This window comes from Corvus cornix, chromosome 11, assembly GCF_000738735.6.
Source record: "Corvus cornix cornix isolate S_Up_H32 chromosome 11, ASM73873v5, whole genome shotgun sequence".
Classification (NCBI taxonomy): Eukaryota; Metazoa; Chordata; class Aves; order Passeriformes; family Corvidae; genus Corvus; species Corvus cornix.
This window is the reverse complement of record NC_046341.1, coordinates 17,337,071-17,355,814: the sequence shown is the minus strand read 5'-3', so window position 1 is coordinate 17,355,814 and position 18,744 is coordinate 17,337,071.

The following is an 18,744-nucleotide window of genomic DNA, read 5'->3' as shown; positions in this document are numbered from 1 at the left end:
TGATTTATCTATTCCTTGTAGTTGTTTTAAATGATAGTATTGTGTTTGTGATAATATTGTGCAGAGAACTGGAATATGAATTAATGGTGAGGACAGTCCTTAACCAGAACTGGACTGAAGCAAAGCTGTGGAAAGCTGGAGGAATGGCTCCAAGGATGGCAAAGCACTAAGGGAGGCTGGATAAAATGATTGCTGCATCCCAGACATGTTGCTTAGTTTGGCATCTAACACATTCTCAAAGACAAATAAGTTCTATAATAGCCACTTCAAGAGACGGAGCACAGCATGCAGATTAAGACATGTTTAAACACTGAATTTAAATATGCAAATCACAGGCTGAACATAAGCTGCTGTTTCTACTTTTGTGTGGGCTTGTTTAGCTTAAAAACACACAATAGGCTGCCATGAATTAATGCACCCAAGGGTAGAGTAATGCACTGTGTTCCTGAAACATGAGGGTCCCTGGAAATCTATTTGGATAAGGATCTCTGGCTAATAGGGGCACAGGACCTTGAAAAAGGGTTTCCATTTTTTCAAGGAATTCAGCAAGCCGGGAGAGGTCAGAATCCCTGCTCTACTGCCCCAGTGCTGAGCTGTTGGCCTGTAGCTTGTTTTGTGCTCCTTAAAGTCAGGCTTTTATCAGAAATTTCATATTCAATAGAGATATTTTAGCAGTAAATCAATAACTGTTTTAATTTTGATAAATTGATGTTTTCTGAAGAATAATTCTATTCTAGTGATTTTCTATTGAAATTACTGGTACCCTAAATACAAGCACAGGTAGAAGACCCCTCTGTGTCAATTGAATCTCCTTCAAGATTTCCTTGAATAGGAGATTCTTTCCCCTTGTAACGAAAACAGTGCCTCAGGAAGACCAAAGGGGCTATTTGATGTCAAAAAGGGTTTTTGCAAAGGAGTCCCTTTCACTTTACAGTGCAGAGCCATGATCTGCATAAGCAACAGGAGTAAAAATCTTCTAGGAATTGAAACAGCGCTGCAGATATAGATTAAATATTTTTAGGCAATAAGAATAAAATAGAGAAATAAAACAAATACTTTTTTGTAAACTTGGTACTGTTTATGAATCCAGACTTTTCCATGTGTTACCAGCTGTTTAATTTACTATGTCAGGTCTTGACATTTTTCTGATAAGTATGAAAGATAAATCTATCACATTTTTTCTTTTTAACTGCAGTTGCATTTTCAGCCGAGGATACACTGAAATAATAGATTGTTTAGCAAAGTAAACATATGAAAAGGGTGTTTAGAATTTCTGTGTAAGAAGTAATTAGAGAACTGCTTGTCAGTTTTAGAGCATTGTGAAATATTATGGCATATTGTGACTTTATTTTTACAGAATCCTTTACATACCTGTCACGTTAATTCAGTTAGAAAGTGTTCTTTATGACATTTCATATAATATCATAAAGGCAGCCAGTCATGTTTGTTACTGAATCATTGCATGTCTCAATGTTGAAATTAGATTGGAAAAAGAAAGTGCAAGAAGATTAAGCTCAGTATAAAACACAATTTAAAGGACGCAGATTTGAGTTTGCCATTCCTCTTGCAATCATAAAATCCTTAAGATGTGAACTCACTTAATTAGACATGTTTACAGGAATTAATATTTTGTCTAGTGTTGACAGAAGTGATCACATGAACCACAACAAAATACCTAACACTGATGAAGAAATGTAAAACTTTTATTATTGTTCAGTTTTTACAAGGCAAGATGGATTTTTACATTTGTCCAGTGACTCTGTGTTAATTCTTTATTGGTCCACGTTTACTGTTGGCCAAAGTGGACTCGTGAGTATTCTCTCATAACAAGATGAAAGGTTTTTATGTAACTAGGTTTAATTTTTTTCCAAATAATTGGGTGGACCCCTGTAAGTTGTGTGCTACTGGAAATTATCTAAGGTTTGAAACCTGAACTTTACTCATTGTCCTTGTGAACTGCAGGCTACACAAATTAGAAGGAATGATCCTTTATTTCTTAGTTTGGTCATTTAGGTTTTGGTTGTTTGGTTTGTTTGGGTTTTTTTTTAAACTTTCTCAGGCACTTCTTGGAAGGAATCCAGTTTGTGTGACTGGTGTCTCAAATCTGTCTCTTGATACTAAATATGATTAGGTCTTGTCTGTGCATCTTACTTGTTTTGTTTCCATAATTTTCAGTTCTTGTGAGCAGTCTGTGCATTGCTCAAACAGCACCAGGTGTCAGCTCAAGCATTATTACTTGGACATATCTGTGTCATCTTATCTCCTAGGGCAGGGCCAATAAATGGGTTTACAATGTTTCTGTGAAGTGAATGTTTTGGAAAAGTGGGCTTGCAATCTCTGATGCTGCTTTAAATAAGTTATTTGACTTTGCTGTGTCCTCACAACGTGCTGGAGTTGAATTAGCTGGTCTTACACACAGCTGGTGCTGCTGGGCAACCTTATCACAGTTTCTAGATGGTTATTTCCCTCTGTATAGCAGTTATAATTAATACTGTGTACTGAAGAATCCCTCTACTGATTTGTTTTTATTAACATGGCCTAGAACAGTGATAGTCAATATCATTAAATATTTTTATCCTTCATGGATAAAAGTAACAGAGCAGATATTAATTGACCAAATAAAAAGGCTTTATGAAACATTGTTATATAGATATCTATATAGTTGTCGAGCTTTATTCCTCTCTGAAATGGTGCATGTTTTTTCCAATAATGTTTACCACAAGCTGAAGTGTTTTTTACACCAGTTCAAAACAGAAGTTGTTAATAACAGTGATAGTATCTACTAAAAGGAGCTATTGCTCACTTAAAGGTGGTTTAATATTCAAGATTACTTTTTTCTTTGCCTTCCATCTCAAAAAAGTTGACCATGCTGGTGATTCTTGACTTTACTTCAAAATTTCATATTCAATTTTAAAAAGTCTTGCCAATGTTATCAATTATAGCAGGACTTCCACTTCTAGTCTTTGTTCTGTGTCCATTATCAAGGGACATAAGCTGATTTAAATGTATTAATTAACAAGAGAAGCCCTTGGGAAGTAGGGGCTATGGTATTATTTTCTAAATTAAAACAGTAGATGTACTTCTATTTATATTTTATTGGACTGTGCTTATTGCTGTGTGCTGGAATGTTCAGCATATGCACCCAGCTTCAGTCGGACAGAATACAATCTTAATTAAAGGATTCTGGAAAAGGACTCAAAAGCTGGTAGCTGTACTTTTGGGTTCCAATATTCTTATTTTTTCTGCATGATTTATATGCTTGAGACAGTTTGTTGTTGGCCAAATGGAAAATCTTATGAGATAATGACTGCTGACTTTGAATATCCTAATCCTGTAACAACTGATTTTGATGGCTCCTCAATACTAATTACTGCTTAAGCATTTACTCTCTTTTATGAATCATTAAATAATAAGAAACCATGAATAAAAGTAGTGTGGGTTTTACTTTCAGCTGAATGTACTCTCTCCTAAATGCAGATAATTTTTTCCCTTTTGTGATGAAGTCTTTGCCACTAAATGATGCAAATGTGTTCTATATCACAGAATCATTTAGGATGGAACAGACCCCTGAGATCTTCAGCCCAGCTGTTAACCCAGCACTGCTAAGAATATATATGTGTGGATATATTTATGTATCTGTATACACACACATCTTATAAATATATATATATATATATGAATTAGTTGTGAGAGGAGCAGTGCATTTGGTGAGTTTTGGTTAATCCCTAATTTTAAGTTGCAACCCTAGGACTGAAAAATCAGTTGTTCTAATTAGGACAGTTTTATAAGTGATAATAATATTTTTTTTAATAAGGATACTTTTAACTTTTCCTTAATTTAAAAAGGATGTTAGAGAATTTTTCTGTATGAAAGGGGAAACCCACCAACAAAGAAGCACCCACACACACATGCCCCCCTCTGGAAAGATTAATGTCAAATGAAAGTTGAGAAACCAAGTCAGACTGCAGATATCTTGAGACATGGCTGTCCAGGGATATTTGCTGTAGATGAGGGGAATGATTGAGACTGTGAAAGTCTGGTTGAAATTACAGCCCACATCAGGAATTCTTTGCAAAAATTTCCATTTTCTCTTTTGATAGTTGTTGAAGAAAAGATGTTCTAATAAGGCAAGACATTGGTCTTCTGACAACATAGGCATTGTCACAGAAATCTCTTTTCCATTGTATTTTTTGAGGAGGATGCTTTGGGCCGAGTCCAGATTTATCTCTTGGCGCTCCAATAGGTGAAAAGAAATATTTGGAATGATCTATTTCCTGGTTTCTGTTGATGAGGAAGGGGGGGGAAAAAAACTGGATGACTCAAATTTTGCTTGGTCTTTACTCACATGAGACTCTTCACCTGAATTGTACTTTATGTTATAATGTTCCAAACCCCTTTTGTTCTGAAAAGCCAAAAGAGCTGCACCAAGTGCATAAAGGTGGAGGCTTCTAAGCAGAGTGGACTACAAAGATTTAGCATCCATTTTTTAAAGTTTGGGAGTCCCTCTCTAAAGTTGACAGTGCAGCCAAAGCTTTCTTAGAGAAGAAATGCCCCCACTGTGGTGGTGTAGGGGGGAAAAAAAAATGGGTTTTGTGTGCTTCCCAATGGGTGGAGAGGGACTTGGGTACTGACGTGACTTGACACACCATGTGACCAGAGTCATGGCATGGGAGCTGTTCCTGGGAAGGAAAAATAAATAACTCAGCATTAGAGGTGATACTTCTTCCCCAGCTCTGAAAGAAAGGATTTCAGCTTGATGGGAAAAAATTGCATGGAAATACTCACTATTTTCAGTACTTGACAGCTCTCATTGTTACCAGGAGTCCCATTTCACGTGTTTTATAAATATTTCAAATCAAGGTCCCTTAGATGAAGATATTAAGATGCCATCATTTCAGCAGAATGTCACTGGTGACAGGTAATTTTGAAATGTTCCAAACAGGTTTTCTTCTTCTTTATAATTTTTCTTGTTTTTCAGTATTCCTAAATCCTCCCTGAATCCTTTCACGCTTCTGTCTTCCCAGTCAGATTTCATAAAGAGGGTGGCAATGGAAATGCATATTAAAACACTCTTGAAATTTAAGTATTAAATGAAATGGTGCTTGAGTGTTTTACTGTGATATTTTCATGTAATCTACTACTTTTCTGGAATTTTTTTTTTTTTCAGTTGAGGATAAATTTTTGATCAATAAGATGAAGAGAGAAAATAAATTCCCTGGCAATAGGAATGTTAAGGCAAAATATCTTAATTTAGAGTAAGGTCTCACTAGATGGATATCTTGTAGGGAAAAGTAAGCAGGTTCAAAGTAATTCTTTTAATTTTCCAGGAGATTTGAAATGTGACAAATGGAATACTCTAATTTTTCATAAGTTAAGTATATAATTACAACAATTGCACACATCTTAATTTTTGGTTTACAAGAAGCTCTGATTTTGTTGTGTAACTAATGGCAGAGTGTGGAAGGATTACAGTGGATTAATTTGCAGCAGCTGTTATAACAACATCCTAATAGTTCCTAAGTATAAAGGTAGGACCTGTTTATCTCTTTTTAATTGTGCAAAGTACATATCAGCTGCTAATAAATCTACGATGTCTAGCTAGGCACGAAAGATGCTTCAGATATAAATTGGCTTTTATAATTAACTAACTCTAGGCTGCAGATGGTTTTGATCCACCTTCTAAGGAAAATATAATGATTATATGTTTGCTACTATGTTCTTCTTTCACTTTAGAATTAAAATTTTGGTCAAAGTTTTGACATAACGGTTTTCTAGTGTACTTCCTGAACGTGTATTGTTAAGGGAATGAAGAACATTATAAAGTTCTGTATGGAAGGAACTGGATTTGAAATGTGGGGTTATTGGACTTGAAGCAATCCTTGAATCACAGAAGGGAGGGAGCTAAAGGGTGATCCCATTCCCACCTTCCACTGTCCCAGGCTGCTCCAAGCCCCAATGGCCAGCCTGGCCTTGGACACTGCCAGGGATCCAGGGGCAGCCCCAGCTGCTCTGGGCACCCTGTGCCAGGGCCTGCCCACCCTCCCAGGGAACAATTCCTGCCCAATATCCCATCCAGCCCTGCCCTCTGGCACTGGGCAGCCATTCCCTGTGTCCTGTCCCTCCAGCCCTTGGCAATTGTCTCTCTCCAGCTTTCCTGCAGCTCCTTCAGGCCCTGCAAGGCCACACTGAGGTCATCCCAAATCTCTCCAGGCTGAACAATCCAATTCTCTCAGCATTCCATCTGAAATGATCATTGGGTCTGGTGCCACCAGTCACCTACAGCAATGAAATATTCCTTTCTTAAATTTATGAAGACACATATAAAAAAGTTATTTTGGCCTTACAATTTCTCATCTGAAACTGTTCTAAAAGGTGTTCCAGATGCTGGTATCTCTGATTGTAGAAAACTTAATTTCCAGCTTAACTCCATGAGCCCTAATTTGCCTTGCTCTTTAAGGAAAACAATTCTTTCAATCCTTTAATTTGTTCCATCCCTTTCTTCATCTCTCTTGGGGAACTTTTCAAGGCTGTTCTGGTAACACACCAGAGTTTTGACAGCATCCTCTGCGATGCACCCACAGATCCTTGGGGACCAACACCCTTACCTGGTATTGTAGTCAGGGAGGGTCTCTCTGTTCTGGTTGCTGGGGCTGGCCCAAGGGAAGAGACAGAAACAGGAGATGTGAGGCTCTACCAGGAAATAGCTCCAAGAGGCTGAGCTCTGCCTGCTCACCTGTTTTATTGGCTGTCCTGGCAACAACAACAATGAAAACAGGAAAAGGAGTTACCAAAGACGTAATATCTGTAAAACATCTTCTCCTTTGTGTGCCAGAGCCCTGACACAATGTGTACGCACCTATCGTGGGTCTTTCCCATTTAACATCTGTGCTGAGGCAGGAACAAATCAAGGTCGTTTTCTGTTTGCCCTGTTCTATCTGAAATGATGTTTTGGCAGTACATTTTTCCATAGGGTTAATTCCAATACCTCTAGTGAATATAACTTGCTTTTAGCATTACAGCACTGTGTGTGGCTTGTGCAAAAATGGTTTGCAGCAATGAAGGTGTTTTGCAGGGGTGGCCTTGAATGCATCTGTATCTCCTTTCTCCACAGCCATTTCTGATTGATGAGATCCTTGGTGTAGCCTAGGATTTTTCTTGTTTAGCTGAATTCTCTTGACTTTTATACTTATGGTTTTCATTCCTGCTCAGTATCTCCAGTCATGGAGATAATCCAGTTCATTTGCCATCATATCTCATTTCTGCTCCTTATTGACACTGGTCCTAACTTTGTTTTAGCAGTACTCATCTGTTCCTTGTGCCAGGGTAATACAAAGAAAGTACTAAAAGGATGGGTTTCAAGAATAAAGTTGATTCTTTCATTTCAGAGTATGGTTAAGATTTAATTTGACATTTTTCATCCTAAATAACATTAAAATCTGTCTTTTTTTTTTTCTCATGATGGGTGGGTGGTTTTAGCCAAATGTAAAGCAATGCAGTATGTAAGGCATGCAACTTTCAAGTCATAAATCAGTCAGAATAACAGAAAACTTATTTTCCTGTTACTACCATATAATATGTGAATATAGATGTCACATTTAGAGAAACTTTGCTTCCTTTCTGGTTGAAATGTTATCTTGAAAAACATTAATGCTCTAATTTGCAGAAAAACTCAGCTACTTAAACAGCATAATGCCCTGTAAGCACTAAAATAACATTAAAAGAACATTGCAACCAAGGCTTTCATGCTGATTTGGTGCCTTCTGAATATGTATTTTTCTTTGTCACTGTGGTCCACACGTTATTCACTATAATATTAACAGTGTCAGAATTACCTATTGAGATACAGGTGATGAAAAGGAAAAACCAAGTAAAAGTTGAAAATAATGAAGAAAAAAAATGTTTAGTGGCTGCAGGGGTATCTTTCATGACAAATTTTTCTGTCAGCTCACTCTTTTCTCTGTTGGACAGGGTAGACTTTTGATTCTGAGAGTAGTCAATGCAGTACTTGTCAGCATGTTTAAAACCCTCCGGGTGGTAACTATGGACTCACTTCATGCATGAAGCAAATAATTCATGTGTTTCTTGTGTGTCTTTGGGTCTTTTGGGAAATATTTACTATGCAATGTGTTGGTGATAGTGTCTTTTGGGGAGGGGTTGAGGGTTACTTTTTGTTTCTCTTTTTGGTTTTTTGTTTGTTGTAAAGCTCTGCTTCAGGTTGACATTCTCTCATTCCCCTAAAACAAATTCTTTGTGTCTTTCCAAATATGCTGCTTTGGGATCACTAATTATGGCAAATTTTAGAATGGCTGTTGAAATACACAAACTTTGTGCAAACTTCCCATTGCTGGAAATAGTTGCCTGGTACCTCCCAAAGCTCTGCTGGCCTTGCTGTTCTCTGCAACTGACTGAAGTGTAGGTGAGAGTCAATATTATCAAGTGACCCAGTGGACACAGTGTGGTAGCAATGGCAAGTAGCTTTTCCTCATCTTGAGTTGTTTTTGGTAACCTCAGCTTGTAGGTTTTGATCTGATTTCTGGGAAAACACTCTTAATGCAGCACAGGAGTAATTGGTTCTACAAGCACTTTTCTTCTGTTGTGCTGGGCTTCTAAATCAGCTAACCCTATAAAATTGCTCACTTATCAATCAATGTATTAATTCCATTCTAAACCAATTTTTAATTGCTTTATAGCTCAAGCAGTTTATGATGTAAATATAATTAGCTTTTTCCTAAAATGAGCAAAGCTGGCATTGACCTTTGATACAGCGTTGTAATTTCGGACAATATTTTCAAGTTTGTGGCAACATCTATTCATCACCATTGCAACCTAGAGCTAAACGATTTCCCCTCTAGTCATATTATTAATCAGGTTTTCTACTTAAACGCCCCACTGTAACCTTCTGCTAATTAACACATGCACGGAAAAGTTTGTTCTGCATTTTCCATACTTGGGCTTCTGGCTGTCTCTCAGATGTCCGTATAGAAATCCCTTAAAACCAGGAGAGGATGTTTGTGTGGGGGGTGTGATTGGGGTTTGTTTTGTCTTAATTCTTTCTTGACAACACCTAAAGTTCATTACACACTTCCAGCTTTGCAATACACATTAGGATATAAGTATGAATCTGTTTAGAAATGGAAGTGCTCAGTGGTGATGCTCTCCATGAAAATTTACAGTTATTTCAGAACCAAAGATTGCAATTTGCTGACTGTAATCCAGTTAACTTTGTCAATACTGAAGTGGCTAATGGAATTGCTTATTTTCAGTGTGTGCTCTTACAAGATGCAAAAAGGAGTCTATAATTAAGCACTAAAATAAATAAGATGTAATAATGAATTACCTTATTTAAAATGAAGCAGTAATGGCTTCTCTGTCATGAGAGTATTTTGAATGGGCAGTGACTCGATTGTCTGCCTTCCTTGGGAGAGTCTTTATCATTTTATAGGACTTTTGATGAGGACTGTAGATAATATGTTGATAATTATGCCTGTCTGCTCTTGAGGAACACACAGGCTTTGGAGAAATTTAGATAATAGGAGAAAGAAGGAAAATCATTCTAATTATGATTAAATTAAGATCCACCTTGTAAAAAAAATCTGGTTTTTTGTCTTGAGGATTGGATTCCCAGGCTTTAGTTCAGTTACAAGGTCTGAGAGTTTCCGTTACTTTCATTGACTTCACATAGTGATGTGGGTCTTAAAACGTGTGAATTTGGGAGATTTATGTGTGTAATAAGTTCATAAGATGTGGTAGATAGAAGAAAAGGGGGGAAAAAAAAGGAAGAAAAGTGAACACAATCACAGAGTAGAAATTCACTCCTGGATAGAAATCTTTTTGAAATGAGGGGAGTTACTCAGTTGCATTTGGTATTGCTGGTTATGGGGCGAGTCTGCCAGGATAGTTTCACATTTCAGTGTGGAAATGTGCTGCTTTTTGATTTGAGGAAATGAAGCAGAATCACATCAACTGTACAGGTGGTTGTGTTCAAGCTGTTTATGAAAAATTTATCAGACTTAGGTTTCCAAAGGAGACATTTGAAACTTCTGCCTCTGACAGGGGAGAGTTTCTTTGTTTAGGTGGACTTTTACATCAGTAGAGAGAAATGCACCAAACACAAACTCTTTCCAGGGCAGGCGTAGCTCCCCACCCTCGCCCCATCACATTTCAGCAACAAACACAGGCTGGTACAGCAGGAACTGCACTGACAGGACACAGGGAATGGCTTCAAACTGCCAGAGGGCAGGGTTAGATGGGATGTTGGGAAGGAATTGTTCCCTGGGAGGGTAGGGACGATCTTTAGCTATATATGTATACCAGCCAAAGTATCCAATTCTTTTGAGTCTTTAAAAGGTTTTATTCAGCACAGATTAGACATCAGAATGGAGAAAAATGCTGTGGAAGACAGGGAAGAACAGAAAAATGGGAGGCGAGAAACAAACAGTTAAGAAAATTACAATAAATTTTATTAATTTCTAAAGCCGTGTAGTTTATTTCAGCAAAAACAACTTTTTTTTTTTTTTTTCATTTCTTCTTCAATTAATATAAGGCCTTACAGTTTAATTTACAACAGCAGCTAAACTCCCAGGGAGGTGCTCTAGTGGTAATTAGTCATCTGAGAAAATGTAGCAAAGTCCAAATAACTGGCAGATTCATAATCACATCACACATACAGTGCAGTTATAATTTTAGGGTTTTTTTCTTAGAGAAATATGTGCATTATGCAGTGTGCAGTGATACACATGGACACATACCTAATGTTGTGGGGGAAGAGTTTAGCTCACAGGTTTTCTCTTCATGGAGAATGGAAAATTGAAGTTTTCCTTGTGAGTGAAAGTGCTGGAAGTGATTTACCCATTTGTAAAACCTTACCTGAAAGTTTGGCCAGGAAAATGGAATTTTGCTTTTTCCCTGTGTTTAAAAGACAGTGAATGTGACCTCACCCTGAGACATGCACAGCTCTGTGCCTGCTTTGCAGTGCTGCAGGTAAACAAGGAAATCCATCCTGCTTCTGGATGGTCCAGCCAGGAATGCCCAACCTTGCAGCGAGGAAGGGATTTTTTCCCTTAGGGGAAGAGTGGGGAAATTAACCTCCTTTCCAAAATGTAACACATTTTGGAAAATGCAGGTTTATATTTTGGGGAAGTAAGGCCTGGTCATACTTTTGGCCTTTGGATGTCAGTCCTTTCACCACATAAATGTGTATTTAAGCTCAGTTTTCCTGCCTTACAGTGTGGTTCATTGCAATATACTATAACTGTACATTACTCTTATTATATAAAGTCATATTAAACTCAATGGGGCATGGATTTTTCACTTCAGTGTGACTTTGTGTAGTAAAAATGTGTATAGTGAAAGGAATTCTTAATGAAGTAGCTGCCAAGACTTCTCAAAGAACAACTAAGGGAGTGAGAATAAAGATTTATTATCACATGTTAGCACATAATTTACCTTATACTCACAGCTATATTTTTCTATATTTCTTTTTCTGAAGCGTCCACAGTTTTACAACATACCTCTTAACCTTTTTTTTTTCCTAATAAAGTGTCATTGTTTTAATAGTTTAGGTTTGGGCTTGATATTGGTGCTAATTCTGTACAAAGAAGAGAACTGGAAGAGGAATAGGTGCTTTTCTTGTGGAGTGAAGTTGAGCAAGGAAGGAAACGTGTAGGTAAATGAGTCCAAAAGGAAAGCAAGACAACACACTTTTGGTGCATAATACTTAATAAAATTATCTTTATAAAACCCCAAACAGATACTTTGAATTAAATTCAGTGTTCTAAATCATCACTGTAATCCTATATGGGCTGTGCATGAATTTTCAGACGAAGTTTAAGATGTTCTCAGAGATTTCAAGGCTCTAAATGTATAAGAAAATAGGATAAAGGAAAAGGAAGTCTGTCACTCTTCATTTTTTGGTGAAGAGCTGAGAGTGAGGTGTCTCAGCAGTAGGTGCTGCTACCTCTGTCCCTACAGGATGTTTTCAAGTTTCACTCACTGTGGTTTGAAAAGCCTACATTGTAAGTTTGAAGGAAGAGCTCAGCTGTTTAAAGTTACTGTACTTGAGGTATATTTATAGGTTGAAACAATTAACTCTTGAATTTCTATGAATTCAAAATAGGTAGACTGATGCCATGAGATTAATGTCTTATTTTCAATGTTTAGCCTTCAGAATCACATGCTGCACAAACCACAACATGGATTATAGTTCCTAAGTCTCACTTGAACGTGAAACTTGAGACCTGAAGCTATAAATGTGGTTTTAGGAACTCAGCTGCTCAGTTACATTCATTCTTTCAGCCCCCTTTTCTGTGGAATCTCTTTTTATCCAAAGAACCTGCATAGAGAATGAAATTCAATGGGCTCATTTTCAGACTTAAGCTAATGTGAGACTTGTACTAAAAAAAAAAAAAACTTCTTGTGTCTGCTCTGCAGTGATAGATCTATGAAGTAGATCAGTTTGGCTTTTATTATGAGACTTTTTTTTATGTTGAGATAAGTTATTAGATTTTTAGTGCTCTAGGTTAAGGATGGATATTATTTAACAGACAGCTGTTTGTAGTAGGTTGGTTGAGACACAGTTATGACATTTTAATGTCAGAATGAATGAGGTATCAATTCTGTTCCAGAGCAAAGGAAACATCCTGAACATCTTTCAATATTTTGATGAAAGAAATTTCTTTTTTCAAGCTAAATATGCAACTGCATGCTGTTTCTCCCTTTTTGATTGGAGTGTTTTAAAAGAAATTTAAAATATTAGAAATGTTTTAAAAACATGAAATTAAATGTCATTAATTTTGTGATATATGAGTTTGATGCTTTATTAAAAAGATACTTAAATAGTGTTTAAGAACCTTTAAGGTCCCTTCCCCTCTCCCTCAGGGTGTGGTAAATATGCCAAGACCTGCATCCACCATTATTCATAGGTTAAGTTCTGTGTATGCTCAGAAAGCTAATGAGAGTTTTTTTTGGGATCGAGACTTGTGGAAATTCTGGGCTAATGGAGTGACCATGGCATTACTAAGCAAACAACAAAAAATCAGTAAGAAATGAATCTGTACCACAATTGAGTGCATCCTCTTATTTTCCACCATTATTTTCCACCACTATTTTGCAATATATAATTCGGTTCAGTCTTGCCACTGGAATCCTGAAATAATATAATTATTGTTAATGGTGCTATTCAGATATGACTAGAGGAGAATTTCGATTAGGATTTTGAAGAGCAAATCTTAATGGTCCCCGTGTACTATATTAACTGCTAATAAAAGCAGGTCTTGCTAAAAGGCCTTTATAAGGAAAATTTCATCCCAGCACCTTTTCAGTATTAAATTGTAATGAAATTTCTATCAGTTTGCTGTGCTAAATGGAATTGATTACAACACTGTTCATGTTAGCACACACAGAGCGTAATGTGGATCAGAGTTTGAAAGCTAAGTGAATGCAACATTAAAAATGAGAATTTTTCTTTCCACTGAAATCAGAACATTTATGGTTCAGAATAAAAGCCTTAATTTTGGGCATTCTAGTTCAAACTATTTAATAGAATAGAACTGTATTTTGTAAAAAGAGTAGTCCGAAGCTATTTCACACTTAATTGTATTGTTCTGTCTCTTGCAAATCACAGGTGTGCAGTTTCCTCAGGCATTCTTTATTCTGTATGCAGTAGGGCAAGGTTAAGAGAAATAAATATGTAATCAAATACCACTATTCAGTTGTCATCTTCCCATGCAACTTCCCAACATGCAAACCCTTTAGAAGTTAGGTCATCAGCACTGACACCCAGTTCCAACATGTAACCTGCTGGGATTCGTGCCCCGCTTCCCACAGTGTCTGATAAGTCTTGTGAAGGTGAGAGAGCCTTTGGAATGCAGTAAAAGAAAAATCACTCTTGTCCTAACTACAGGAAGAATGAGATTAGTCAACCCTTTCTGCCCACGCTTGACCAGCCATCCTTTAGGAAGTCTTACCAGTTTGCAAGGAAGAAGTTTCAGGAACTCCTAGAGGTGAGAGAAGCTTCCTTATGGGCAGCAGCATCCTGTTTGCTTTTCTGATTTCAGGACAAGTACAGCTGCCAGTGTTCTTTATAGCTTGAGTGTTCTCTTGATGGTTTCATTGGCCCTCCCAGATCCTGTCCTAGTTGTTTGTTGCCATTTTAATTTTTTATATATATATGTACACACACACACACACACACACGGTTGTTCTGGTACACTCAGTTGTATGCTTCAAGACCTTCCATCTCTTGGCAGTCTTACCCCCATTCTCCTCCCCATATATTTGACTTGTTTCCAGGTTTCAGATCTCTGTTGTTGGCTGAATGCTCTCTGGGCAGGTGCTGCCAGTGCCTCCACACCTCATGGGACCGTGTCCCAGTGCTTGCAGTACCACAGTGCACATCACCCTCTCTCTTCCCTGTGCCTCTAATTTGTTGTATTTTCCTTCCCGTCTGCTGTGGAACTCTTGCAGACCACACTCCCAGTTTCAATCTGCTTGGCTTCCAGGGATCTCTCAGAACTGTTTTAACACCTACTGGCTTGGAGAACTGTCTGGCTGTTAAACTTTCTGTTCTGTTTAGAAGTCTTGATTATGTTCACAGTATGATGAGCTGCTAGCTGTGCCCTCCTCTTCACCTTCATTTCTAGTCTCTTCAGATGATAAACAGAGCAGGAATATTTCTTAATTTTTAATGCTGTTATAATTATATGTAAGATAAAACTGGGGCAGAAAATAATGATCATAATTTTATAAAACAACCTATGGTACACATGAATTAAACATGACATTGCCATGGTACTGTTTGACTTCAGTGAGTTGAACTTGCCCTTTTTATGTTGGAATCAGTGCTCTGTGTTCTGACATAGGAAGCTAATTGCAAAATCCACAGGACAATCTTAAAAGGAAATTCTAAATAACTGACTAAGTTCAAATGACAGGAAAGAGGAGGCAGGTAGGATGTGATTATCTACACTGGGATTTTGCCAGGGCACCCTTTCTAATATTGGAGAGTCACAAAACTTATGTATGACCTTAGAATCACAGAATCATAGAATTATTTATTTTAGAAAACACCTTTGAAATGGAGTCCAACTGTTACCGCAGAACTGCCAAGCCCATCACGCACCATGTCCCCCAAGTGCCTTATCTGCACACCTTTTATGTTGCCTCTAGGGCCAGTGAGTCCACCACTGCCCTAGGCAGTTGGGTCAATGCTTGACCACCCTTTTGGTCAAGAAATGTTTTCCTAATATCCATAAAACTGGTGTGTTGCTTAACTCTTGGCAATCTGTCAGTTATTACATTTTAATATTCTAAAACTGTGTAATCACATATATATTTTGGTAATCTCTATTTACATGGAACTGTCATTTCCTGAATGACAAACTGTTACTTATGTACCTACTGTTGTTAAAAATTTTAAGTATTTGCGTAAGCTATATTAAGAAAATTGCTATCTGAAATATCTCTGTGGAACACCTGGCATGAGTGCGCAAATTATTTAATGGGACTTAACATCTGATTTAAATAGTCTCCTCTCAAGCAATCTGCACATCATAAACTTAATCCACATAGAAAGTGCAAAACTGACAGGATAATGCACTTGCCATAAGTTTAGCTAAACTATTCTGGGGAATCTGGGTAAAACACTCTCAAGTGTAGGCAGGGCTATGCCTTGGAAGGACAGTACCTGATCAAAACTCACTGACCTCAAACACCACCCTTCACTGCAGTATCCTGGGGGAGCTGCGGGGCAGAGCTGGCCCTGCCCCGGCCGTGTGCGCTGGGAGCCCAAACCCCCCTGCCCTGGGCTGAGCCCCAGCGTGGGCAGCAGGGGAGGGGGGATTCTGCCCCTCTGCCCCTCAGCTGAGACCCCACCTGCAGAGCTGCCCCAGCCCTGGGGCCAGCACAGGAAGGACCTGGAGCTGCTGCACAGAGCCCAGAGGAGGCAGCAGCATGAGCAGAGGGATGGAGCAGCTCTGCTGGGAGGAAAGGCTGCCAGAACTGGCATTGTTCAGCCTGCAGAGGAGAAGCTTTGGGGTGAGCTCAGTGTGGCCTTGCAGGGCCTGAAGGAGCTGCAGGAAAGCTGGAGAGAGACAATTGCCAAGGGCTGCAGGGACAGGACACAGGGAATGGCTTGCCCAGTGCCAGAGGGCAGGGCTGGATGGGAGATTGGGCAGGAATTGTTCCTGGGAGGGTGGGCAGGCCCTGGCACAGGGTGCCCAGAGCAGCTGGGGCTGCCCCTGGATCCCTGGCAGTGCCCAAGGCCAGGCTGGACATTGGGGCTTGGAGCAACCTGGGACAGTGGAAGGTGTCCCTGACATGGCAGGGGTGGCACCGGATGATTTTTAAGGTCCCTTCCAACACAAACCATTCTGTTATCTTATTATTTGTGTGATGACTAGGCTACTGTGTAATTTTTGGCCATCAATGGGTTTTCTAGAAACTACTACTGAAGTATTATTAATATCAGTAGTAACTGGTGTATTGACTGCTTGGTTAAGTAGCGTTGTCTTTGAGGAAATGGAATCAAATGATTTGTGTAAATAATTTATGATATTTAGAATATCATCTATATTCAGTGTAAGTATTATTATTATTATTAGGGATTTTGCTCAATTATGTTTATTAAAATCTAGTAAAAATATGGCATTTCTATATAGAATAATTTTAATCTTTATGAATGTTTATTTTTGTGTAGTTTGTAATCTGAGAATTAGAGCTGGAACAAAAAATTTAACCAAATTATTTAAGCTTAAAAAAAATCATCTTCAAATAGGGAACTCATGTAGTCATCGTTCTGCTTTAATTGCAAACTCAGCCAATATAAATGTTCAGCTTTTGACTTAAGAATCTTTGGTTTTTGGTAAGATCAGCAGCTGTAACACACCGCTGCTCCCAACCCCAAGCCAGTGCTGTCATTTCTAGAGATATAAGAAGTCATCTCATTTTCAGAATGGTGGAATATTACATGAATTAGTATAATTGCAAGCAATATATGCAAATTATATTTAAAATTAAATGGCATCTCACATATATATATAACCATAACACATGTATTTATGTCTGATATATATATATATATATATATATATAGTGAAGTGTTCCATCTATTTTGTTTAGATGATATCAGATTCGCAGTACAGTTAGGCACTCTGTTATCCAGTGATTCCTTGGAAACAAAATTTATGCCCAGTTTATTACCTTCTGCAACCCGAAATTCATTATGGGGATAAACACTCCAGGGCGGTTCTCTCATGTAAGATCAGAAGCAGAAGATTTGTTCCCTTCCTTTCCCATGCTCAGTGCCCAGGAAGGCCCTTCTGGATGGTTGCTAAGTCAACACAAATCAAAGCTGATCTCACCAGTTTGTCCTTTATGTTTCACTGCACATGCTTCACCCTATTACCCAGTGTCCTTCTCCTGGTGCTGGGAGCTCTTTCTCTTGGCAACTGAGGGATTTTTTGGTTCTGTGTTTGATATTAAAGTCCAAACGAATCACAATGATGCACAGATTTAAGGTCACTCTAGCTTTTAAATGCTAATTGTTCTGCCAGCAGTTCTCATTTACAAGGGTTTTTAAAGGCCACACACACATTCTATAGGATTCAATAGTCGGGCATTTTCTAAAACCAATTAAGAAGTGTAACTGGTTTTAAAAAAGAAACCATATGCATTTTGTCCTAGGCTGCTGCTTTCACTGTAAGGAGATTTATTTAAAAGCCATTTTAATTAGATTGTGGAAGTTTGGAGTCCATTTAAGTTTATACTTTTTTTTTGCCTAAGTGAATATTTTATTAATAGAAGAAACCACAGAAATTGTGATTTCTTCTTTTTTCTTGCATTCCTCACCTTATCCTCTAGCTGAAGGAGATAGAAATAAATCACTTGACAGACTTCATATTTTGGGGTGGGATTTTTTTGTTTGTTTTTATTTTACCTTTTATTAGACACCTAAAATTTGAGTTTGTAAAGTGTATTTTAAAACCCCAGAAGAAATAAGTAGATTTCAAAGTTCCATCAAGCTTTCAGAGAGAGAGTCTGAAGGCTTTTCTGACTGTGAACATGCAGGATATGAGCAAATGACAGTGTGAAGACTGAATGGATTTGGATACTAAAACACTTTACTCATAAATAAGCTCAGTTTTACTAATGACACAAACTCTTTTACCCACAGGAGAGAGAGAACATTGTCCACCTGGAAGTTGCATATATACTTTATTTTCTTGAGAACACCAGAACTACTCTGTAGTTGGAGCAGTAGATGGGTCATAGTTCATCCACTTCTGAAGCAAATGCTCTTATAAACTTCACTGGCTTGTGTTAACATTCCTACAGAAACCTCAGAGCTCCAGATGTGAGAATGTTGCAGGGTCTCGTGACTGGCCATTGTCTGCATGGGGTCTTAGCTTTGTTATCTCCTCCTCTTTTGTTATCATCCTTTCCTCCCCTCTCCTACCTCCATTACATGAGTCAGCCACATCTGAAAATACGAACCTACATGGAACTTTTGCAAATCTCATCCTTGCATTTTCTGTCTGCAGGATAATGGCATACTCTTCTGATGTACTCAATAATTTTATATAGATTTATATAGAATTCTATAATCCTTGTGCATTCCTGGCCACCCAAAATCTCTTTAGAAAAGCTGGCTAAAGCATTTGCACTGGCTTTGCTCCATCCTGCTCCAAACCTGGTTGGAATGTCTGAGTGGACACTGCAGGGTGGATTGCCACAGGAGCTGTGCTGGTG